The sequence below is a fragment of the Balaenoptera acutorostrata genome, chromosome 6 (assembly GCF_949987535.1).
Source record: "Balaenoptera acutorostrata chromosome 6, mBalAcu1.1, whole genome shotgun sequence".
Classification (NCBI taxonomy): Eukaryota; Metazoa; Chordata; class Mammalia; order Artiodactyla; family Balaenopteridae; genus Balaenoptera; species Balaenoptera acutorostrata.
Window position 1 is genome coordinate 87,527,629 of NC_080069.1, and position 24,465 is coordinate 87,552,093.

General features: G+C 42.1%; 1 pseudogene; it reads right to left on the bottom strand.

The window, feature by feature from the left end:
* Positions 1 to 2,705: 2,705 nt before the first annotated feature.
* Positions 2,706 to 24,465, bottom strand: part of LOC103010772 (ras and EF-hand domain-containing protein-like) — a 32,536-nt pseudogene continuing 10,776 nt past the window's right edge.

Here is a 24,465-nt window from a genome sequence, read left to right on the forward strand (position 1 = left end):
TATCCAGGTTCAAAGAGCTACAGATGATGGCTTTGTCTACCAGAGGCACCTATGTAATCTAATCAATTTGGGTGTACCGGCCGTACAACCCAGAAGCAAAGATCAAGATGATACTTCTATATCAATGGTACATTCTTATATACAGATCATAAGACAAATATAGACACTTTGGAGGAAAATAAAGACAACACAATAACATGTATACTAACACAGTTTTGTGCAATTAATCAAACACCTAAACATGAGTACCGTAAGTCAACACATAGGTGTCGGGTCCATTCTAACCTAGGCTCTGTAGATGCCACCTAGGCAAACAGCGGTGGCAGAACTTTTGTCTGACCGTAGCACAAAAATAACCACCACTCCCTCCCCGGTTCAGTTTGACATTCCCCACCAGCAAGGCATTCTTTTTGGTCAAAAATGTAAACTTTTTTTTCTGGGACCAAAAAACAGGAAACAGGAATCCATGGTAGAGTTGCTGAAGACACAACCAACTTTGCGGTTTAAAAAAAAAAAATAGATCTAGTTGGTAGAGAGAAGGCACACTCTGAAAAGCTAAACAACATTGTGGCTATTTATAATCTATCTGTGTAACATATCTGGTCAATATGCATTAAAAATAATAATAAAGCTTGGGGAATTTAAGGTCTGATCATAAACATCATAAACAGGAGAAAAATTGCTACATGGAATTGTTTTAATTCAACAAAAAGGGATGTTTTTAGATGATGTAGTACAATAAAAAAGAGCTATTATTTCAGTTTTTTCAGCAAGCTACTTGGGGCCTAGCCCTATCACAAGGTAAGTTCAAGTCTCTGGTTGGGAATAACTTGGCGCAGGCCACTGAAACTCAAAAGCCAAACCTAAAAACCAGGCCTCACTGACCCACCCTGGGGTCCTGTGTTGACTCATTTAGCTGTTGGAGACATTTCACTGGGGAGTCTGGGTGGCAGCACAGCTTCTAGGAGGGCAAGACCCACCAGGATGCGGGTGAGAGTAACTCACTAGTCTCCTCAGACAAAGGACTCTGACTTACCTGTCCCCTAACCACAATCCGCTTCAAAAGAGATGATTTTCCAAAACCACACGTAACGTTTCTTTCACCGTTCATTATTTAAGAAACTGAATGCTGGCAACCAGGGAGTTAGGGGATTTGAGTTATACTGGAGATTATGCTTTTAAATCACAGGGAGGTTCGAGCATGGGTATTTTCACTTGGCAAAATGGTAAATCGTTCTAATTACTAGTGTGCTTTTTTAATGAGACATAATTCACATACCAAAAACTTCACCATTTAAAATACACAATTTAGTGGGTTTTAGTATATTCACAAAGTTGTGCAACATTCACAATACAATTCCACAACGTTCTCATCATCCCCCGAAGAAACCACACACCCATTAGAACTCACTCCCCGTTCCTCCCTTCATCAGCCCCTGGCAGTCACTTGCTGTTGTTCTTTTTTTTTTAAGTGAAATGTGACAACTTTCCTGTACTTCGTATTTTCAGTAGCGTGTGGCTTTATACGTTTTCATTAGATTTTTTTTTTTTTTTTTAAATTTTTGGCTGTGTTGGGTCTTCGTTGCTGCACGCGGGCTTTCTCTAGTTGCGGCGAGAGGGGGCTACTCTTCGTTGCGGTGCACAGGCTTCTCATTGCGGTGGCTTCCCTTGTTGCGGAGCATGGGCTTCAGTAGTTGTGGGCTCAGTAGTTGTGGCTCGCAGGCTCTAGAGCGCAGGCTCAGTAGTCGTGGCGCACGGGCTTTAGCTGCTCCGCGGCATGTGGGATCTTCCCGGACCAGGGCTCGAACCCGTGTCCCCTGCATTGGCAGGCAGATTCTTAACCACTATGCCACCAGGGAAGCCCTTCATTAGAACTTTTAACACTTAATTCAAACAATGGACTTTATAAGTATTCTGAGATTATAAAATACCCTCTTCTATATACAAACTATTTCTGTTGCAAAAATGTTTTCTTTTTTTATACATAAAAAAATATATTTTTCTGTCTCCACTGGAGCTTAAAACATTACCATTTTTTTCCTCAATTAAATTCTGTTCTTGTAGATGAAGTGAGAAGAATCAATACTCCAATATTTAAAAAGCATGAATGACCCGAGTCCTTATTAACTGTGGGCCATCACGCTCTCCTTCCCACTGCTTAAAGAGCTACAGAGCTGAGAGGGCCCAGGCCTGAAAGGCAAAGCTGCTTGTTTACAGACAAGGAAACGGATCTAATGTGGGCGGGTGACACGTCCGAGACCACAAGGCTAGTTTACAGCACAGCTAGGACGGTAACCCCCTTTTCCTAGTTTTCTAGTATTGAATATTGGAAGTAAATGTTATAGGTTATCTAGAAAGTCAGCTACCATATGAATCTAATTATGTCAGTGAATTTCTTCTATAGCTTTGATCTAAGCATGTGATTTTTTTTTACCACTTTAAAAACATCTATATGTTACCTGGTAAGACTTTGTGAGGACAAGACACGTATATTTAACCAGGGGGCCCAAATCATTCATTGAAACATAGCCAAAAAGAGCTGAGGTTCTGGAGGGACCCCAGAGCATCTCTCAGCTTCCACACACTGTAACTCTCCACACGACAGTGTCCGTAGGATGCACCACTATGCTATGTAAGAAGCGAACAAGTCACATACTTTCATTACTCTGGAAATGAAGGCCTCATGGGCCAAGAATGTTTGGGATTTAACCATTGCAACAATTCATCTGGGCTGACTTTTTGGATCTGGTCCCACTCAGACTGGTAATGGATTTGCTGTCATCCTCACCAGTTCTTTTCTTCACTTCCCTGGAGAGAGAAAGAGAGAGAGACATATAGACAGAGAGAGAAAGGAGATAACTGAGGTATAAAACTGAACCATAGGGCTTCCCTGGTGGCGCAGTGGTTGGGAATCTGCCTGCTAATGCAGGGGACACGGGTTCGAGCCCTGGTCTGGGAAGATCCCACATGCCGCGGAGCAGCTGGGCCCGTGAGCCACAACTACTGAGCCTGCGCGTCTGGAGCCTGTGCCCCGCAACGGGAGGGGCCGCGATAGTGAGAGGCCCGCGCACCGCAATGAAGAGCAGTCCCCGCACCGCGATGAAGAGTGGCCCCCACTTGCCGTAACCAGAGAAAGCCCTCGCACGAACCGAAGACCCAACACAGCCAAAAATAAAAATAAATAAATAAATAAAGTAGCTATAAAATTAAAAAAAAAAACCAAAACTGAACCGTAAACAGCTCTATAGAAATAAAACAGCACTACTGAGCACTTGCTATGCACCATCCAGACAGTGTTCTAAATGCTTTGTAGCTGTTGACTTATTTAATTCTCACAACAACTATGTGATTTTATTGTGCCCCATTTTATTTTATTTTATTTTTTTTATGATTTTTGGCTGTGCTGGGTCTTTATTGCAGCAAGTGGGGGCTACTCTTCGTTTGCGGTGCACAGGCTTCTCATTGCCGTGGCTTCTCTTGTTGCGGAGCATGGGCTTAGTTGCTCCGCGGCATGTGGGATCTTCCCGGACCAGGGCTCCAACCCATGTCCCCTGCATAGGCAGGCGGATTCTTAACCACTGTGCCACCAGGGATGCCCTGTGCCCCATTTTATACGTGAGGAAACGAAGGCAAAAAAAAAAGTTAAGAAATTGCCCTTCGCTCACACAGCTGGAGAAGTGGCACAGCAGTTGGGCTCCAGCGCCTGCATTCTAAGCACCAGGCCACACACTCCTGCATGAACACACACACATGCCCAGGAGCATACACACACATGTGCACAGTCACACATGCCCAGGTGCATACACACGTGTGCACACACTCACATGCACACACAGACTACTCTTGCTCTCTCCTGTGGTTTCACATGGCTTACAGTCTGCCACACGCACGGCTCACTCCTTAGGACTCTGGAACCTGGCTCCCGTCCCCAGCTAATGCACAAAAGCAATGATGACTTTACAACCATTCTGTAATTATACACGATCATGGAGATAACAACAGATGGTTAAAATCCAGGAAAAAATAGTCTTCCTTTTGCCTCTTCCTAAATTTCTTTTAGAATTAACTTCTAGAGGCAGCACTGGACCAAAGATCTCCATGATCTTATGAAAGCCCCCTAGGAAGTCTCCTATCCCTGGGGATGCTTGGGAAATACACCCTTAGACAAGCTGAACGGCAGTCTCTGTGGGTGAGGAGAGTGTGACAGCTCGTCCCCAAGATGGTCCCAAAGAATTCTGCCTCCCTGTCAGCGTCTGACGCTCCCCCATCAAGTGGTGGAGCTTGTGCAGCTCCCCCGTGGTCAGCACCGGCTCTGTGACTGCTCAGACCAGCAGAATGGCGAGGAAACGGTGTGCTGAGATTTCCAAGCCAGGCATTAATCAGGCCTGGCCACTCTCAGCTGCAATTTAAGCAGCCCAGGGTTCTTCGCTGGAGGGAGGTCAGAGAGGTCCCGGGGGCGGAGATCCACAGGCAGAAGCATCCTGGCCGCAGACGTGCAGACGCGCCACAGCCCGTGTCCATCTGACTGCGAACACATGAGACACCCAAGGGAGAGGAGCTGAGGACCCTCCAAGTGAGATCCAGTCAATTCTGGTAATTTCAGAAAATAAAAAGTGGTGCTGTTCTAGGCAATTACATTTTGGGTGGTTTGTTACAGAGCAGTAGATCCTGGGAACTGGCATATTTCCAGCACAACGCTGTTCAATAGGAATGGAATGGAATGGAATCCACATATGTAATTTAAAATTTTTAGCAGCCACATTAAAAAATGTAAAGAGAGAGACAAGTGAAATTAATTTTATTAATATATTTTATTTAACTCAGTATTGCAAAAATACTATCATTTCAGCATGTAACCAATAAAAATATTAATGAGGTATTTTACAATGTTTATACTGTCTTCAAAACCCAGTATTTATTTAATATATCCGGCACATCTCAGCTTGGATCAGCCATACTTCAGGCAGCTAGTGGCCACCAAACCGGTCAGCACAGCCCCAGAAGGAGCTGATACCTGCTAACCTTTGAAAACCACTGCACTGTGAGTAGGAAACAAAAGGGAAACTAGTTCTTGCTGAAGGCCAGTTAATAAATGCTATGTTACATGTCTTCACATATTCCTTATTTAATACAAATAACACTCACACCCGCTCGCACAAAATCCTGACAGGTGACAGGTGAGTATCACTGTCCTCACCTCACAGATAAGGAATCAAGGACTCAGGAAAAGAAGCAAGATACACAGTTCAACCCATAAACCTGATAAGACTCAGTTCAGACTTCTAACCTCCAGAACTGTAAGATAATACATTTTTATTGCTTAAACCACTAGGCTAGTGGGAATTTGTTACGGTGATGACAGAAAACTAGTACAACTTCCAAATGCAAAACCTCGACCATTTGGTCATTCAATAAATGTCTGATTTATGCCAAGCTCTGGGATCCTCAACTAGTGAGCTTTGAGAGAGAGACAGATGTCTTCTAAATAAATTGTTACCAGGTCCCGAGAGAGCTGCTAACACACAAGCACAGTGTTTGCAGAACACAAAAGGTGCACCACAGTTGTGCTGGGGCGAGGGGAAGGCAGGCTTTGTGGAGACTGAGCTTCAGGGAGACTTTGACAGTGGAGCGACCTCTTGATGGGACAGGAATTCACCTTCATGTAAAGAGGAAGGGAGATCACAGGTGCAGGAAACAGCATGCATAAGGCAAAGAGGCATAAAAGAACTTGGCCACAACTGGAAGCAAAGTTTGCTGTGTGGATAGATTATCTTTCGTTTGGGAAGCAAGATAAGAGATGCAAACAAAGGTAGGTGAGGTTGGGCTCTGAGGGACTATTATCCACTTGTTAAGGAGCTTGGACTCTGTGCGTAGGTAGGACACCTACCTATAGCAAGAAAGAAAGTCTTAATTGGATTTTTATTTATAAAGATCACCCTGTTTACAGGGTGGGGGATGAACTGATGCTGGAGAAACTCTGAGGCAGAAACTGAGGTGCCTCCTGCTCTACCTGGAGTAGGAAATTCTGAGGCCTGAAGCAAAACAGAGAGAGAGAGAGAGAATATGGACAGATTCAAGAAAGATTACAGAGGTCACTTAATCAATAGGGCCCCGGAACCCACTAGAGGCAGGTGATGGAGAAAGAGAGGAAGGAGTAAAGACTGATTCTGGTTGGTAGCTTCCTGAGATAGGACATGTAGAATGAGGAACAATTTTAAAGAAAAATTAACACATTAGAATTTGGACATGTTGGGGCGGTCATGCCTATGGAATTCCCATTTGTTAGTGGATGGGAATATGGTCATGGAATTTTTTTAAAAGATGGGAATTAAAAATACAGAAATTGGAAGTCATCAGCTAGACATAGTTCTAGAAACCATAGGGGTGGAAGACATTAGGCAGAGAGAGAAAGGAAAGAGGAAGAGACTGCAGAACAGAATCCTGAGATTTCCAACATTCAAAAGGCAAGCCAGAGATTCAGAGTAGTGAAAAGTCCCAATTTTGCTCTTAGTAGCTGTGTCACTTGGAGCAAGCTGATTAAGCATTCTAATTCCCAATTTTCTTATCTGTACAATGGGTATAGTACTCACAGCATCCTCACAACACAACTCACATCGCTCCCTTCTGGGAGGTCCAACAGCCTCTATTAACTACATATCATATGGCTGCCTGGTCATATATTTTGTTTTCTTTTTTTTCTCTAATATTAAATTGTATGGCCTATCTTACATACCCTGATATCCCTACATGGCTTTGATGCTGAGCACTCATAATTATACAGATATTATTGAACCTGAAAGCAAATATTAAGGGAAAAAAAATAGGTACCCATATTGTTCACCTGGCCTTCAGTTTCTTTAATCTACCAAAAATGCAGGCACATCCCACTTTAAGGAAATCGGGAAGATACAATTTCATACAACTCAAACAGGTTTAAGGCTGGGAAAATTAAATTACCTCACCAAAAACTACCATGTGCTTCACAACTGCATTTTGAATGACTCAATCTTATGGACAGGTTTACACCCAGTGGGCTCAGCAATGGCGCTGATACATCAGCCTGAACTTTTTGTGTTTTTCTCAAATTTCAGGACATTGATCGATTTAATGCCTGTTGAACTTGAATGTTTAAAGCCTGTGGCTCTAGTGACGGCAAATGTATTTACCAATGGACAATGGTTGGGATGAATGTCCTATCAGCCCTACAGGGAAAGTGCATTTCTAGGAGAAACTTCTCCTGGGATTGAGAGGTTTTCCAAGAAAAAGCAGAGGAGTTCAAGTTGTTAACCAAACATTTATGGCCTCCCTTCGAAAACAAATTTTGTTTCAGACATGCAAATCCATAAACTCTTCTAGTTCAAGTTTTATGACATGACATGGAATGAAAGGGACCATGCCGGGAAATATCTTATGAAATCTAAATCAAGAACTTACATGTTTTGCATTATATATAACATTCTAAAGGCTGTAACACTTTTTTTTTCACATCTTTATTGGAGTATAATTGCTTTACAATGTTGTGTTAGTTTCTGCTGTACAACAAAGTGAATCAGCTGTACATATACATATGTTCCCATATCCCCTCCCTCTTGAGCCTCCCTCCCACCCTCCTTATCCCACCCCTCTAGGTCATCACAAAGCATGGAGTTGATCTCCCTGTGCTATGCAGCAGCTTCCCACTAGCTATCCATTTTACATTTGGTAGTGTATATATGTCTATGCCACTCTCTCACTTCGTCCCAGCTTACCCTTCCCCCTCCCCGTGTCCTCAAGTCCATTCTCTACATCTGCGTCTTTATTCCTGCCCTGCCACTAGGTTCAGCAGTACCATTTTTTTAGATTCCATATATATGTGTTAGCATACGATATTTGTTTTTCTCTTTCTTACTTCACTCTGTATGACAGACTCTAGGTCCATCCACCTCACTACAAATAACTCAATTTCTTTCTTTTTTAATGGCTGAATAATATTCCATTGTATATATGTGCCACATCTTCTTTATCCATTCATCTGTCGATGGACATTTAGGTTGCTTCCATGTCCTGGCTATTGTAAATACTGCTGCAGTGAACATTGTGGTACATGTCTCTTTTTGTATGGTTTTCTCAGGGTGTATGTCCAGAAGTGGGACTCCTGGGTCATACGATAGTTCTATTTTTAGTTTTTTAAGGAACCTCCATACAGTTCTCCATAGTGGCTGTATCAATTTACATTCCCACCAACAGTGAAAGAGGGTTCCCTTTTCTCCACACCCTCTCCAGCATTTATCGTTTCTAGATTTTTTGATGATGGCCATTCTGACTGGTGTGAGGTGATACTTCATTGTGGTTTTGATTTGCATTTCTCTAATGATTAGTGGTGTTGAGCATCCTTTCATGTGTTTGTTGGCAGTCTGTATGCCTTCTTTGGAGAAATGTCTATTTAGGTCTTTTACCCATTTTTGGATTAGGTTATTTGTTTTTTTGATATTGAGCTGCATGAGCTGCTTGTATATTTTGGAGATTAATCCTTTGTCAGTTGCTTCATTTGCAAATATTTTCTCCCTTTCTGAGGGTTGTCTTTTCGTCTTGTTTATGGTTTCCTTTGCTGTGCAAAAGCTTTGAAGTTTCATTAGGTCCCATTTGTTTATTTTTGTTTTTATTTCCATTTCTCTAGGAGGTGGGTCAAGAAGGATCTTGCTGTGATTTATGTTATAGAGTATTCTGCCTATGTTTTCCTCTAAGAGTTTGATAGTGTCTGGCCTTACATTTAGGTCTTTAATCCATTTTGAGTTTATTTTTGTGTATGGTGTGTAACACTTTTTTAAATGGTAGTTTTACCTGTGGAAACTACGCCGTTTTCACTTAAGACTTGGGTACTTTGACAAGCAAATCTGATGGCACAGTATAAAGCAAATTAAAGTCTTTACGTGTTTGTTTATTTCTAATTTTCATATTTAACACATTGTTAACATAACTCAGAGGCCTCAAGCCAGGCCACAATGCAATAACAACCATTTAAAAAACTCCTTGATAAGTGGTTCACAAGAAGTGACCTTGTTATCAAACGCTTCTGCACACAGGTGTTTTGTGTTCCCAAAGAAACACAAACCTGAGTGGAAGCTACACTGTAAACAGGCTGGCTGCCGGGCTGACCCAACTCACCGGCAGGAGCACACGGGGGAAGGGCACAAGCAGCCTCCAGCTCTCCTGTCTTTGCAACATAGAGAATCAATTATAAAAAGAGAATCAATTCTGCAATCTGGGTGTGACGGCGGCACTCTGGAGTCATTTAACTGTAATATGACCCCACAAGACAATTCAGTGTTAAACAGTGATTACGTTATTCAGTGGAGTACAGGCTGTTATACATAGAATCACAGACTGTCAGGACTAGAAAGGGCCTCAGGGATCATTTTCTTCAGCCCCCTCCCTCGCTGTACAGATTAGAGATGCCTAAAGGAAGACAGGGACTTAGTCAAGACTCTTCAGCTGTTCGGGGTAGATTTAAGATCAGACTTTGAGCCTCCTGACACTACAGTCCTCCAACGTGCTGGGCAGAAGCCAGCAGCCACGTGGAGGGCCTGACCTGCAGCATCCTTTCCTGCTCATCCAGGACAGCAGTGCAGCACCCCCTGCCTGAAGCTAAGGTAGCACCGAGCCCCTTATTGTACTAAAGTTAAGATTCTTATGAAACCAGAATCTCACAAATGATCACGAAAAGAACTACACGTCTAAAGTTATGTTTTTGCTTTGTCAGCAATTAAAGTATCATTGGCCTGGATTTTGTTAATGCACGTTTTTTTTCTCTCTCTTTTTTTTTTTGGATATTTAATCCCTTTAGACCAGCAAAGAATCATCTCTTCATTTGTGGCAGAAAACTAGGCAGAAAAAATAACTCTAACAGAAAACATTCTTATTTCCTAAGAATGCTGCAAGGATTAAAGTACAGTTAAATCCAAGTTCTTCAATGATGCAATTTTCATTCTAATCCACATCCCCAAACATTATTTATTGCTAACACCATTGACTTAGCTTAATAATTACCTGGGTAATAATTTAAACAAAGTGCTTCCAACTGGCATGATATACAATTTGCTTTGTTGAGTTTTTTTTTCCCTTTACCTTGGAAAATGTCATAATAGACAGCTATATTCATAATAGTCTCCTGTGTTTAAAATCTGGCTCCTGGAAGTGATTCATACACATCAACTATTAGCTTTGTGGTGACATCTTGCAGAAACGTCAACGACACCTCGGATGCACCTCCTTTGTTTGGCAGTAAAGGTATTTTGCTAAAGTTCACAGTGAACAAGCAGCATTACCAGTTTTTATAAAAACCATGTTTGTTTCTCCAACCACTACTGAAAGACAAGACAGTGTTTTCCAATGTAGATTCATGTTATGGTCAACAAATCTGGCACACACAACAGCTAAGTGAAAATTCAATCCTGCATCCAGTTTTCCAAATGTAAGGCAAAACTTTACCGGGAGAGGTGGAAAACAGCTTCCACTATATTCGAACCATCTTTGGCGTTTTGTTTTACAAAATAATGCCCCACAGGTCTGTAAAAAATATAAATACACCATTACATGAAGGCTTTAATTAGGTTTCCTGGAATGTTAGCTTTTAAAACCAATAAATAAAATAAAAATACTCCCCTTTTGAGTATGCTAAAACTAATAACTAAGAAATTGAATTCAAAGTTTCAATACTTTAAAAAAAACAGGTTTGAGCCTAGTTATTCCAGGAACAACTCCTAGTCAGAGGATTTTTATTTTGCATCCAAAAAAAAAACCCCCGTAATACAAAATTTCATGTTTTAAGGTTCTTATTTCCAAGAGTCACACGTGCTACCAAGTGTTCTCTATCAAGTAATTTGAGAGAGAGAAAAATGATAGCTTAAGGTAACCACTCAGGAATTAAATGTCCATCTAAAGTATGTGATGAATTGGGAGGTTGGGATTGACATATATACACTAATATGTATAAAATGGATAACTAATAAGAACCTGCTGCATAAAAAATAAATAAATAAATAAATAAAGTATGTCTCCTTTTGGCCAGAAGCTAACACACATTCCCCTTCACCCTAACATCTTTCCCTATCAAGATTCAACAGCCTCTCTGTCACTAAAACCAATGGACATTTTCTAGTCCTCTATTTTTCAACCCCCCCAGTGGTTATGCATACAATCATCGATCATACCACTCTCCTTCTTCAAACCCTTTAATGCTTCCCCCATCCCTCTCAAGTAATACTGAAATGCTTACCTGGCCAACAAGGCTTAGCTTGTATGTGGCCCCAGCCAACCTCCCAGGTTTACCTGTCGCCACTCTCCCTCACTCACAACGCTCAAGTTACCCTGGCCGTCCCTCTATTTCCCCAATGCTCCAAATTCCCTCCCACCTCAGGACCTGTGCACCTACTGTTCCCACTACTAAGTCATCCCCTACCCCACTAACCCCCTTCACCAGGCTGACTTTTACCTCCCTTCTAGATTTCTAGGTAATCCTCCCTTGAATTTAAGTGTTTTCTAACTCTGAAAAGTCGATATTAGGTTTTCCTATTATAAAACCTCTTGACATATGTATTTTCCCAGTATAGCACTTGCCACAGCTGTAATTGACCAAGTTATTTTTGTGTGTCTTTGTCTAACAAGCTGGAGACAATTTCCCTTAGGAAAGGAGAACTGTGTGTGCTGTGGGGCTGGGTGTGGGCGACACAGTCCTGTGTGGGATACGGGCAGGATGTGATGGGTGCTCCGGAGCAGAGAGAAAGGGAAGAACCGAACAACGGGCAAAGACTACCGTGAAACCTTTACCCATGAGCCCCCAAATCCACAGAAAAGCTTAAAAGAAAAAACAAACATGAACGTATTTCTAGTAGAAATGGGTAGTGCTGCTACCCGGCACAGCCAGGTTATGGGGTGAAACAGAGACTGCCTTTGAGGATGCAGGAGGGTGGAGGTCAAGAGATGCATAATAAGGAAGCAAACCTTGGGAAATCTGAGAAATCGTGGAGAGGGAATAAAACTGGCCTGCAGCCAGGAATTCTGAAATCTCTAGAGGGACTCGTGGACTACATGAGTTTAATATCTATCTGCCCCAGACAGTAAACTACGTGAGGGCAAGGACAGTCTCCTTTGTTCTCTACCCTTTGCTCAGCTCACAATGAAGTGCTTTTCACATGGTGGATACAATTAAATATGTGTTGAATCAATCTCTTCTGTATTTCATTGCCTAGTTTTGATGTTTATCATATTTGGTTCAAAGTTCTAAAATTTAAAACAAGTAATAATTCCAACTTAAAATAGTGAGGTTGGGACTTCCCTGGTGGTCCAGTGGCTAAGACTCCGAGCTCCCAATGCATGGGGTCCAGGTTCGATCCCTGGTCAGGGAACTAGATCCCACATGCCACAACTAAGAGTTTGCAAGCCACAACTAAAGACCCTGCATGCCACAACTAAAAGATCCTGCATGCCGCAACTAAAGATCCCGTGTGCCACGACGAAGACCCGATGCAGCCAAATAAATAAATTAATTAATAATATTTTTTAAAAATAGTAAGCTTGAAACTTCTTTTTAAAGTTAACATGTATATGCTACAGAGCAGTCCTTTCATGGTGCTGAGGACAGACAGCAATGATAGCAACATCAGGTCAGACTGTTACGGTAAGAACCTCTTATTTGACCCAAGGAGCATCTGGTTCCTTGTTTGGGCAAGACAAGTCACAAGAGGGCCATGCAGCCTTCTGATACAATGATAATAACGAGAGAATAAACATTACCCACAATAACAATCTGGACAGAAACAGGGTCCAATCACTATACAAATGCATAACCAAAAATAATTTTATACTATTCCAACTGAATACAAACCTTACAGAAAAGAACAAGTCTTCCAATTCCCTTCACCCCTTCACCCAGGTGACACACAGCGCCACCTGCTGCCCCTTGGCACAGGGACCCTCTGGAACCAAGCCCATGTTTTCAAAATAGGACACCCATTCTTTTCCCTTTACCCAAATTCCAGGACTAGAGAAGGGTTCCAGGAACTGGGGAAGAGTGAGGAGGAAGACAAGATAATTTTGCCTCCTCTTTGTCACTGACACTCAGTGGGGGAAAACGATCACGTGATGGTTTTACCTCTCTAAGGGATTTAATTCTTGGTGCAATTACTAACAGTTGTGGGGCAGACAGGCGTAGGGGGGCACTGGGAGTTCTGCCTGTATAAGGACAGAAGACCCATCAAACTGAGTGGAGGTCCATCAAACAACCTCTTCAGCTAAGGCTGACAAAAGTGGAAGACCCCTTCCAGCTTGGACCCACTCTCACTCTTACCATGGCCAGTTTTTCTCCAAGGTACCCTGGGACATGTTTTTGTCCCTCTGCTTCAGCAGCGTCATGAAGATCAGCCTTGTTTCCTACCAACACAATAGGAATGTTCTCATGGGCTGCAGCCTACCATGAAGAAAAGAAAAAAAGTGTGCACACGTCACACACTGGACAAGTTATGAGGATGATGTCGACAACAGCTACCATTTCCAAATGCCCCTTATGTGTCGCGTGATGTATACACAATATCTTCAAACCTCAAACTATCTCTAAAAGGAGCCAAACTTTTTCCCATTGCCAAGTGAGAAAACTGAAATTCAGAGAGGTTAAATAATACCTTGTAAGGACCAGGGCCAGGGTGGTCCAAACTGATTCCATCACCCTTGCCACTATACAAACCAATAAAACTCAAGAGGTGTGACCACAAAACTCTACTCGGCTGTGGTGCCCACATAATTTTCCACAACTTTTACTCCAAACAGTGGTGATTACAAATCAACTTCATTACCCCAGGTATCAAACACACAAGAATTCCCTCAGCTACAACGGGACAAAAATGGAGTCTGAAAGTTCCACACTCACTGCTCTCTGGTTTATAACAAAAGCAAAATACAAGGGCCCTAAAGGTCAACATTTTTCTTGTGAGGAGTCACTGAGCGATCACTCAAAGTAACAGACTTAGGATTAATGCCCCCAAATCAGCACAGCACGCTGTCACACAGCCCCGACATTCACAGGGGAGCTGGCGAGCGCAGCGGAAGCGGTGAGAGGCAGGGTTAAGCTTGAGACCCCACCGATCCCACCACGTGGCCGCTCTCTGGCTGCGTGAAGTCAGGCGAGTCTGTTCCTGTTTCTGCCTCACCTTCCCTATCTGTAAAATGAAGGGATCAGCAAGGGCACATCCCCCTTCAGCAGGCGGGATGAGACGGGAGGACAAGCAGACAACCCTTGCTCTGGATCCTGAACAAGAGAGACAGCAGCCCTGACTGAGACGCGGGGAATGACCCTTTGCGGTGCCTAAAGACCTCCAGGTGCTCATCCACTTCGGTGCCACACCTGATACAGCATCAAGAAATGAGCCGCAGGAACAAGGAAACTGTATTCGACGTCCTTTCTCTTCAGACCATTTTCCTCCAACTGAACGTACCAGAGTGAAGTAAAAGCGGAGGGGAGGGCTTCCCTGGTGGCGCAGTGGTGGAGAATCTGCCTGCTAATGCAGGGGACACGGGTTCGAGCCCTGGTCTGGGAAGATCCCACATGCCGCGGAGCAACTAGGCCCGTGAGCCACAACTACTGAGCCTGCGCGTCTGGAGCCTGTGCTCCGCAACAAGAGAGGCCGCGATAGCGAGAGGCCCGCGCACCGCGATGAAGAGTGGCCCCCGCTTGCCGCAACTAGAGAAAGCCCTCGCACAGAAACGAACACCCAACACAGCCAAAAATAAATAAATAAAGATACTTCTCCATTAAAAAAAAAAACGAAGGGGAGAAGGAAATGAAAGGCCTTCCCTAAAACTGGACACCCCACCCATTAAGGTGTTGAGTAATTGCGTTCGGTGGGGAACTGCTTAGGATCCAAGGGGCATCACGTGGAAGCCACGAATCAAATATTCGCTTAAGTAAACCAAGGGTCTGAGCGTCTAAATGACTTCCCAAAGTCATACAGGAACATACTGGCACCTCCTTCAAGTCCTGACTCACATATCACCTTCTGGTGTGGCCACCCTGACCACGCTACCTGCAGCCCCTGCCTCACCGTAACACCCGTTATCCAGCCCTCTTTTTGTTTTCATAACGTTTATCACTTTCTATCATTCTACTTCTTGTATTTAAGTTTGTTGTGTGTTATGTCTCCCCCACTGGAGCACAAGCTCCATAAGGGTAGGGCTCTGTGTTTTATTAATGGATATATTGCAAGCACTAGCCCAGTACACACACAAAGCAGGTATTTCAAAAGTATTTTTGAATGTGTAAAGGAGATCAATATTGTTTGAATATTGTAAATATTCAAACAATACATGATTCATGACAGGTAAGTAAATGGTCTTCATTTTATTATAAGATTTTGTAACCCAGTGGTTTTCAATCAAAGTGTATTAATTATTAATTCAGAGGGTCCATTCACCACTGACATTCTACTGCTTCTCAACCCTCTGGCTTATCCCAACGATCTCACCATTAGTTTCTACCCATATTTATAGTGTCCATATAAATCATCCCAATACAATTTCCTCAAATTAGAAAAGGTAAGCCATGGCAAAGGTTCACTGTGATAAGTGAAAAGTCAAACGCCAAGTGGCATCTAATTTTTTCTCCGTAACAAATTCAAGAATTCGTCTTGAGTACAGTTTTCTTCCTTTTTAGACCATATGAAAGGTAATACGAATAGCTAAAAAGGTCACTTATCATATGTAGGTGCTTATTTAGCAAATTATGGCCATGGGGCCCCTGGCACAGGCCACAGCTGGTCACTAAGGGCTATTTCAACCCTATGGCCGACCCTGCCTTTTGTGCCTCCTTTTCTTGAATATAATCCAAAGTCTTAAAATGAAGACCAAATCCAACAGTTCCAACAATAAAATATTTTGCTATAGATCTTAAATATCTGTAGGTATGAGTGAGCTGGGATTATCCATTCTCACCGGATTCTCCGAACTCACTGGTCTATCCCAGGGAGGTCATCTGTTCCCTTGAGTAGATGCCTCTCCTCTATGCACTAACTACCTTGGAGATCCTTTCTTGACATCAAAAGATTTTTTTTTCTTAATTTGTTGCACACTCTGGTGCTTAATCAAAGGAGCAACCAATGTTGAATCAGGAGGTCCCATTTCCCCTTCTACTCCTAACCCCTAAATAACCAAAAACCAGTGTCATACACTTTCTATGCCTTAGGTTTCTCATAAAAAGTGAGAATAACATTACATTTCTTACTTCCTTTCTCAGATATGTTACAGAGATGAATATAACATGTGGGAAATTTTGTGAAATAAAATACTATATAAATGTCAACCGCTTTCATTGTGTTTATAATAATTTTAAGTCGTTGATATTTCAGTTGAACAAAATGCATGTTTATTTATCATTGTCTAAGTCTTATTGCAATTTCAACCAGTCATTTCTTAAATCACTTCTCTAGTTAGAAAGAAAACACTCATTCTGGTGATTTACAGGGTATGAAATAGGCCCAACTGAAGAATCTAGAGGCTAACCTGAGATCAGACAGCAATCAGTTCTCTGTTCAGCCACTGCTGCACTTAAAGCCTGTTAAAAATGATAGATAATAGACTTACTTGAAAAATTGTATTAGCCACCAGTTTTGTTTTGTTTTTCTCCGGGAGAGCGTGCTAAACCACGGCTTGAACTGTAGTTTCATTAATGTAGTTATTAATGACTGTTGGTAGCACACTAACTGTGGTCAAAATCATTTCCTACTTTAAAAAGTATTTACCATGAAACCAAAGGATATGAAAGCTCCTCAGATGAAAGACACCATCTTACTGGAGCAAAACAAAGCACAGATAGTTACCACACATGTTTAAAATACCAACTGGCTATTTCAGTGGTACTTTGAGATGTGTAAATCACCCAAATCACTGCCAGAAAGAATAAGGTCGAGAACACGGTTCTCTGTGCTATAGAATTTGGACCTGGCACAAGCTCACACCCAGGTGGTGTCTCACCTATGCCTCTAGCGCACATGGAGGCCCTATTATACCTCCAATCACACTACACACCCAGCCCCAGCACCCCCTTGTTTGTGACAGCTGCTGCTCGTTCTTGGGCTGCCTGAATTTTCATTCGCCGCCCATGGGGTTCTGATTTTATCTATAAGAAACCCCAGGGCTTCCCTGGTGGCGCAGTGGTTGAGAATCTGCCTGCTAATGCAGGGGACACGGGTTCGAGCCCTGGTCTGGGAAGATCCCACATGCCACGGAGCAGCTGGGCCCGTGAGCCACAATTGCTGAGCCTGCGTGTCTGGAGCCTGTGCCCCGCAACGGGAGGGGCCGCGATAGAGAAAGGCCCGCGCACCGCGATGAAGAGCGGTCCCCGCACCGCGATGAAGAGTGGCCCCCGCTTGCCGCAACTGGAGAAAGCCCTCGCACGAACCGAAGACCCAACACAGCCAAAAATAAAAAAAAATAAAAAAAAAAAAAAAAGAAACCCCAGAAGTTATCTTATTTTTTCCCCAGAAGCTCACTTTAGTAGCGTCCTTGGCTCTGTGGGAACTTGCCCAGCTACTGAGGAAGAGACCAGTACTGCCAGATGCCGCTGGGAACCCCACATCTCATATCCAGTTCTTCCTGATGGCCTGGATCAGTGGCTTCTAATCAAGTTCGTTTTGACAAAGAAGAGAAAGTGCATTTTCCAAGACAGCCTGTGACTCTCCTGTATAACTTTTTTGTTTCTCTGTTTGGACTTCTTACCTCAACCGTATCTTCCCATTCTCGTACATTGAGAAAGCTTTTCTCACACGTAACGTCATGCAGCAGCAAAACACCACCTGCTCTTCTGAAGTAAGACTTAGCAATACTTCTGAATCTGGAAGAGAGAGAAGCACGTAAGTAACGGTTCTAATCAGTCAGTCAGTTTGGGGCTGCCTCCTTCTTCATCTCTTTGATGCTCACTTTCTTCTCATCTTCTAAAATAAGCCCCAGTTGAGAAGAATCTAATGGCAGCCTATTACTGTGAAATAGCCAACCCCGAGGTCTAGAATGACTTGGTGAACAGTATCAGCATAAGAATCTGGGCTGCTGATTTAGAAAAGCAAATCATTTTCTCCACCAAACAATCCCAAGAATGTCTACAAGCCTCAGAGCATAGCTTGAGAGCATAAGTTCTAAAAGTTTCAGCCTCAGCAGCAAGCTACCAGATCCCATGTGGAGGTACAGAGAAGGATGGAAGAAGAGGCACATCAGAGAAAAATTATTTTGGGGGTGGTGGGTAGGGAGCACTGTGGGTGGGTGGGAGAAGAACTACCCATGTGCAACACCACAGGGCACACACACAGGGTATGGGGCGCTCACCAGAGGAAGAACACACCTCCACCCACACGTCCTAACTCTAAACCAGGCGCAGCACTTTACAGGACCTTAAATAGGGCCATGTCAACCACACATATTTTTTAAATGGCTCGTCTGTGCAAACCTCAGCAGAATTCGAAGCATTATGGAAAGCACTTGCCTCTCCTGCCCAGCCGTATCCCACTGCTGCAGGGCTGTTAGCTCTCCATCTACGACGAGAGTTTTCATTTGAAAATCAACTTCTGAAAAAAATATAAGAGGACGTGGAGAACACAATGTAAATAATTCCATCGGTTTTTACTTTCAAGCCCTATTTGGATGAGACAAGGGCCAGTAAGCCAAAGTTCAGCGAGGTAGAGAGAAAGGAACCTGGCCTTCAAGAAGAGTAACCTTCACAAACTAATTATAAGTCAGACCACAGACATGTGCACAGATGCACATCCGCAGGTTGGCTGACTTGGGGAAGGATTTGATCTATGGACAAAAGGAAAATCTATGTTCTATTTGCCTATGTAATTAGATGGACTCAGTTATATCTGTGTGTGTGCATGTACATAAATATGTCTATGTATATATGTATATATGCAGGTATATTCTGTGTATGTATATATGGTACACTCTCTAGCAACCGAACCAAATATTGTGGTATTTTTATGAATCAAACTGAAGTGAACTTTCAAATCTCTTATCTTGAAGGGTATAACAGAGAACCACAAATTTACAAAGACACCCAATGTGTAAACCCCCCAAGCGGTAAACCGGGCCCAGATGTAAAACTGGATTCCAGAAGTAAACACTCAGACGTAAACCCCCCCAGTCGTAAACATGGGGCCCAGATGTAAACCTGGGTGGAAGCCGTAACCTGCTCAGATGCCAGCCAAACCCCCTGATGCTGCATGCAGGAGCACAGAAGGCAAGCGCCCAATGCCCCACATGACTCACACCCGAGCCCAGACCTCAGGCAACTGCAACTGACCTGGAAGCCCCTGACAGGAGGCCGCCCCTCACGTGTGTCAGGGACCCGAGGAGAGGAGGCCCCGACAGGATGCCCGGCCCTCAGGCAACTCCATGACAGGACGGCTGACCGAGCTGTGTGGCTGACAGGGTCTTGGTGCTCCGGCCGGGTGTCAGGGCTGTGCCTATGAGGTGGGACAGCCGAGTTCAGGACATTGGTCCACCAGAGACCTCCTGGCTCTATGTAATATCAAACGGCAAAAGCTCTCCCAGAGATCTCCATCTCAAAGCTAAGACCCAGCTCCATTCAAAGACCAGCAAGCTCCAGTGCTGGACACCCTATGCCAAACAACTAGCAAGACAGAAACACAACCCCATCGATTAGCAGAGAAGTTCCATAAAATCATAATAAGGTCACAGACACCCCAAAACACAACATCGGACATGGTCCTGCCCACCAAAAAGACAAGATCCAGCCTCATCCACCAGAACACAGACACTAGTCTCCTCCACAAGGAGGCCTACACAACCCATTGAACCAACCTTAGCCACTGAGGGCAGACAACAAAAACAACAGGAACTGCAAACCTGCAGCCTGCGAAAAGGAAACCCCAAACACAGTAAGTTAAGCAAAATGAGAAGACAGAGAAATACACAGCAGATGAAGGAGCAAGGTAAAAACCCACCAGACCAAACAAATGAAGAGGAAATAGGCAGTCTACCTGAAAAAGAATTCAGAGTAATGATAGTAAAGATGACCCAAAATCTTGGAAATAGAATGGAGAAGAGACATGAAACATCTAACAAGGACCTAGAAGAACTAAAGAGCAAACAAACAATGATGAACAACACAATAAATAAATTTAAAATCCTCTAGAAGGAATCAATAGCAGAATAACTGAGGCAGAAGAATGGATAAGTGACCTGGAAGATAAAATAGTGGAAATAACCACCACAGAGCAGAAAGAAGAAAAAAGAATGAAAAGAATTGAGGATAGTCTCAGAGACCTCCGGGAGAACATTAAACACACCAACATTCGAATTATAGGGGTCCCAGAAGAAGAAAAGAAAAAGAAAGGGAATGAGAAAATATTTGAAGAGATTATACTTGAAGACTTCCCTAATACAGGAAAGGAAATAGTCAATCAAGTCCAGGAAGTGCAGAGTTCCATACAGGATAAATCCAAGGAGAAACACGCCAAGACACATATCAATCAAACTATCAAAAATTAAATACAAAATAAAAATACTAAAAGCAGCAAGGGAAAAGCAACAAATAACATACAAGGGAATCCCCATAAGGTTAACAGCCGATCTTTCAGCAGAAACTCTGCAAGCCAGAAGGCAGTGGCAGGACATAGTTAAAGTGATGAAAGGGGAAAACCTACAACCAAGAATACTCTACCCAACAAGGATCTCATAAAATTCGACGGAGAAATTAAAACCTTTACAGACAAGCAAAACCTAAGAGATTTCAGCACCACCAAACCAGCTTTACAACAAATACTAAAGCAACGTCTAGGCAGGAAACACAAGAGAAGGAAAAGACCTACAATAACAAACCCAAATCAATTAAGAAAATGGTAAAAGGAACATACATATCATTAATGACCTTAAATGTGAATGGATTAAATGCTCCAACCAAAAGACACAGGCTCACTGAATGGATTCAAAAACAAGACCCATACATATGCTGTCTACAAGAGACCCACTTCACACCTAGGGACACATACAGACTGAAAGTGCGGGGATGGAAAAAGATATTCCATGCAAATGGAAATCAAAAGAAAGCTGGAGTAGCAATTCTCATATCAGACAAAATAGACTTTAAAATAAAGACTATTACTAGAGACAGAGAAGGACACTACATAATGATCAAGGGATCAATCTAAGAAGAAGATATAACAATTGTAAATATTTACACACCCAACATAGGAGCACCTCAATACATAAGGCAAATGCTAACAGCCATAAAAGGGGAAATCGACAGTAACACAGTCATAGTAGGGGACTTTAACACCCCACTTTCACCAATGGACAGATCATCCAAAATGAAAATAAATAAGGAAACACAAGCTTTAAATGATGCATTAAACAAGATGGACTTAATTGATATTTATAGGACATTGCATTCTAAAACAACAGAATACACTTTCTTCTCAAGTGCTCAAAGAACACTCTCCAGGATAGATCCTATCTTGGGTCACAAATCAAGCCTTGGTAAGTTTAAGAAAATTGAAATCATATCAAGTATCTCTTCCGACCACAACACTATGAGACTTTGATGTGCTTAGATATCAGTTACAGGGGAAAATCTATAAAAAAATACAAACACATGGAGGCTAAACAATACATTACTAAAAAACCAAGAGATCACTGAAGAAATCAAGAGGAAATCAAAAAATACCTAGAAACAAATGACAATGAAAACACGATGACCCAAAAACTATGGGATGCAGCAAAAGCAGTTCTAAAGGGAAGTTTATAGCAATACAATCCTACCTCAAGAAACAAGAAACATCTCAAATAAACAACCTAACTTTACACCTAAAGCAATTAGAGAAAGAAGAACAAAAAATCCCCACAGTTATCAGAAGGAAAGAAATCATAAATGATGAATTGGGAGATTGGGATTGACATATATACACTAATATGTATAAAATGGATAACTAATAAGAACCTGCTGTATAAAAAAATAAATTAAATAAAATACAAAAATTCAAAAAAAAAATTAGAAATGAAAAAGGAGAAGTAACAACTGACACTGCAGAAATACAAAGGATCATGAGAGATTACTACAAGCAACTATATACCAATAAAATGGACAAACTGGAAGAAATGGACAAATTCTTAGAAAAGCACAACCTTCCGAGACTGAACCAGGAAGAAATAGAAAATATAAACAGACCAATCACAAGCACTGAAATTGAAACTGTGATTAAAAATCTTCCAAAAAACAAAAGCCCAGGACCAGATGGCTTCACAGGCGAATTCCATCAAACATTTAGAGAAGAGCTAACACTGATCCTTCTCAAACTTTTCCAAAATATAGCAGAGGAAGGAACACTCCCAAACTCATTCTACGAGACCACCATCACCCTGATACCAAAACCAGACAAAGATGTCACAAAGAAAGAAAACTACAGGCCAATATCACTGATGAACATAGATGCAAAAATCCTTAACAAAATACTAGGAAACAGAATCCAACAACACATTAAAAGGATCATACACCATGATCAAGTGGGGTTTATCCCAGGAATGCAAGGATTCTTCAATATACATAAATCAATCAATGTGATACACCATATTAACAAATTGAAGGAGAAAAACCATATGATCATCTCAATAGATGCAGAAAAAGCTTTCGACAAAATTCAACACCCATTTATGATAAAAACTCTCCAGAAAGCAGGCATAGAGGGAACCTACCTCAGCATAATAAAGGCCATATATGACAAACCCACAGCCAACATCGTTCTCAATGGTGAAAAACTGAAACCATTCCCTCTAAGATCAGGAACAAGAGAAGGTTGCCCACTCTCACCACTATTATTCAACAGTTTTGAAAGTTTTAGCCACAGCAGTCAGAGAAGAAAAAGAAATAAAATAGGGCTTCCCTGGTGGCGCAGTGGTTGAGAGTCCGCCTGCCAATGCAGGGGACACGGGTTCGAGCCCTGGTCTGGGAGGATCCCACATGCCGCGGAGCAACTGGGCCCGTGAGTCACAATTGCTGAGCCTGCGCGTCTGGAGCCTGTGCTCCACAACAAGAGAGGCCGCAATAGTGGGAGGCCCGCGCACCGCGATGAGGAGTGGCCCCCGCTTGCCGCAACTAGAGAGGGCCCTCACACAGAAACGAAGACCCAACACAACCATAAATAAATAAATAAAAATTAAAAAAAAAAAAAAGAAATAAAATAATCCAAATTGGAAAAGAAGAAGTAAAGCTGTCACTGTTTGCAGATGACATGATACTACACATAGAGAATCCTAAAGATGCTATACCAGAAAACTACTGGAGCTAATCAATGAATTTGGTAAAGCAGCAGGATACAAAATTAATGCACAGATATCTCTTGCATTCCTATACACCAATGGTGAAAAATCTGAAACAGAAATTAAGGAAACACTCCCATTTACCATTGCAACAAAAAAAATAAAATACCTAGGAATAAACCTACCTAAGGAGACAAAAGACCTGTATGCAGAAAACTGTAAGACACTGATGAAAGAAATTAAAGATGATACAAACGGATGGAGCGATATACCATGCTCTTTGATTGGAAGAATCAACATTGTGAAAATGACTATACTACCCGAAGCAACTTACAGATTCAATGCAATCTCTATCAAACTACCAATGGCATATTTCACAGAACTAGAACAAAAAATTTCACAATCTGTATGGAAACACAAAAGACCCCGAACAGCCAAAGCAATCTTGAGAAAGAAAAGCAGAGCTGGAGGAACCAGGCTCCTGGATTTCAGACTATACTACAAAGCTACAGTAATCAAGACAGTATGCTACTGGCACAAAAACAGAAACATAGATCAATGGAACAGGATAGAAAGCCCAGAGATAAACCCACACACATATGGTCACCTTATTTTTATAAGGGAGGCAAGAATATACAATGGAGAAAAGACAGCCTCTTCAATAAGTGGTGCTGGGAAAACTGGACAGCTACATGTAAAACAATGAAATTAGACCACTCCCTAACACCATACACAAAAATAAACTCAAAATGGATTACAGACCTAAATTTAAGGTCAGACACTATAAAACTGCTAGAGGAAAACAAGTCAGAACACTCGATGACATAAATCACAGAAAGATCCTTTTTGACCCACCTCCTAGAGAAATGGAAATAAAAACAAAAATAAACAAATGGGACCTAATGAAACTTAATAGCTTTTGCACAACAAAGGAAACCATAAACAAGACAAAAAGACAACCCTCAGAATGGGAGAAAATATTTGCAAATGAAGCAATTGACAAAAGATTAATCTCAAAAATATACAAGCAGCTCATGCAGCTCAATATCAAAAAAACAAATAACCCAATCCAAAAATGGGCAGAAGACCTAAATAGACATTTCTCCAAAGAAGATATACAGATTGCCAACAGACACATGAAACGATGCTCAACATCACTAATCATTAGAGAAATGCAAA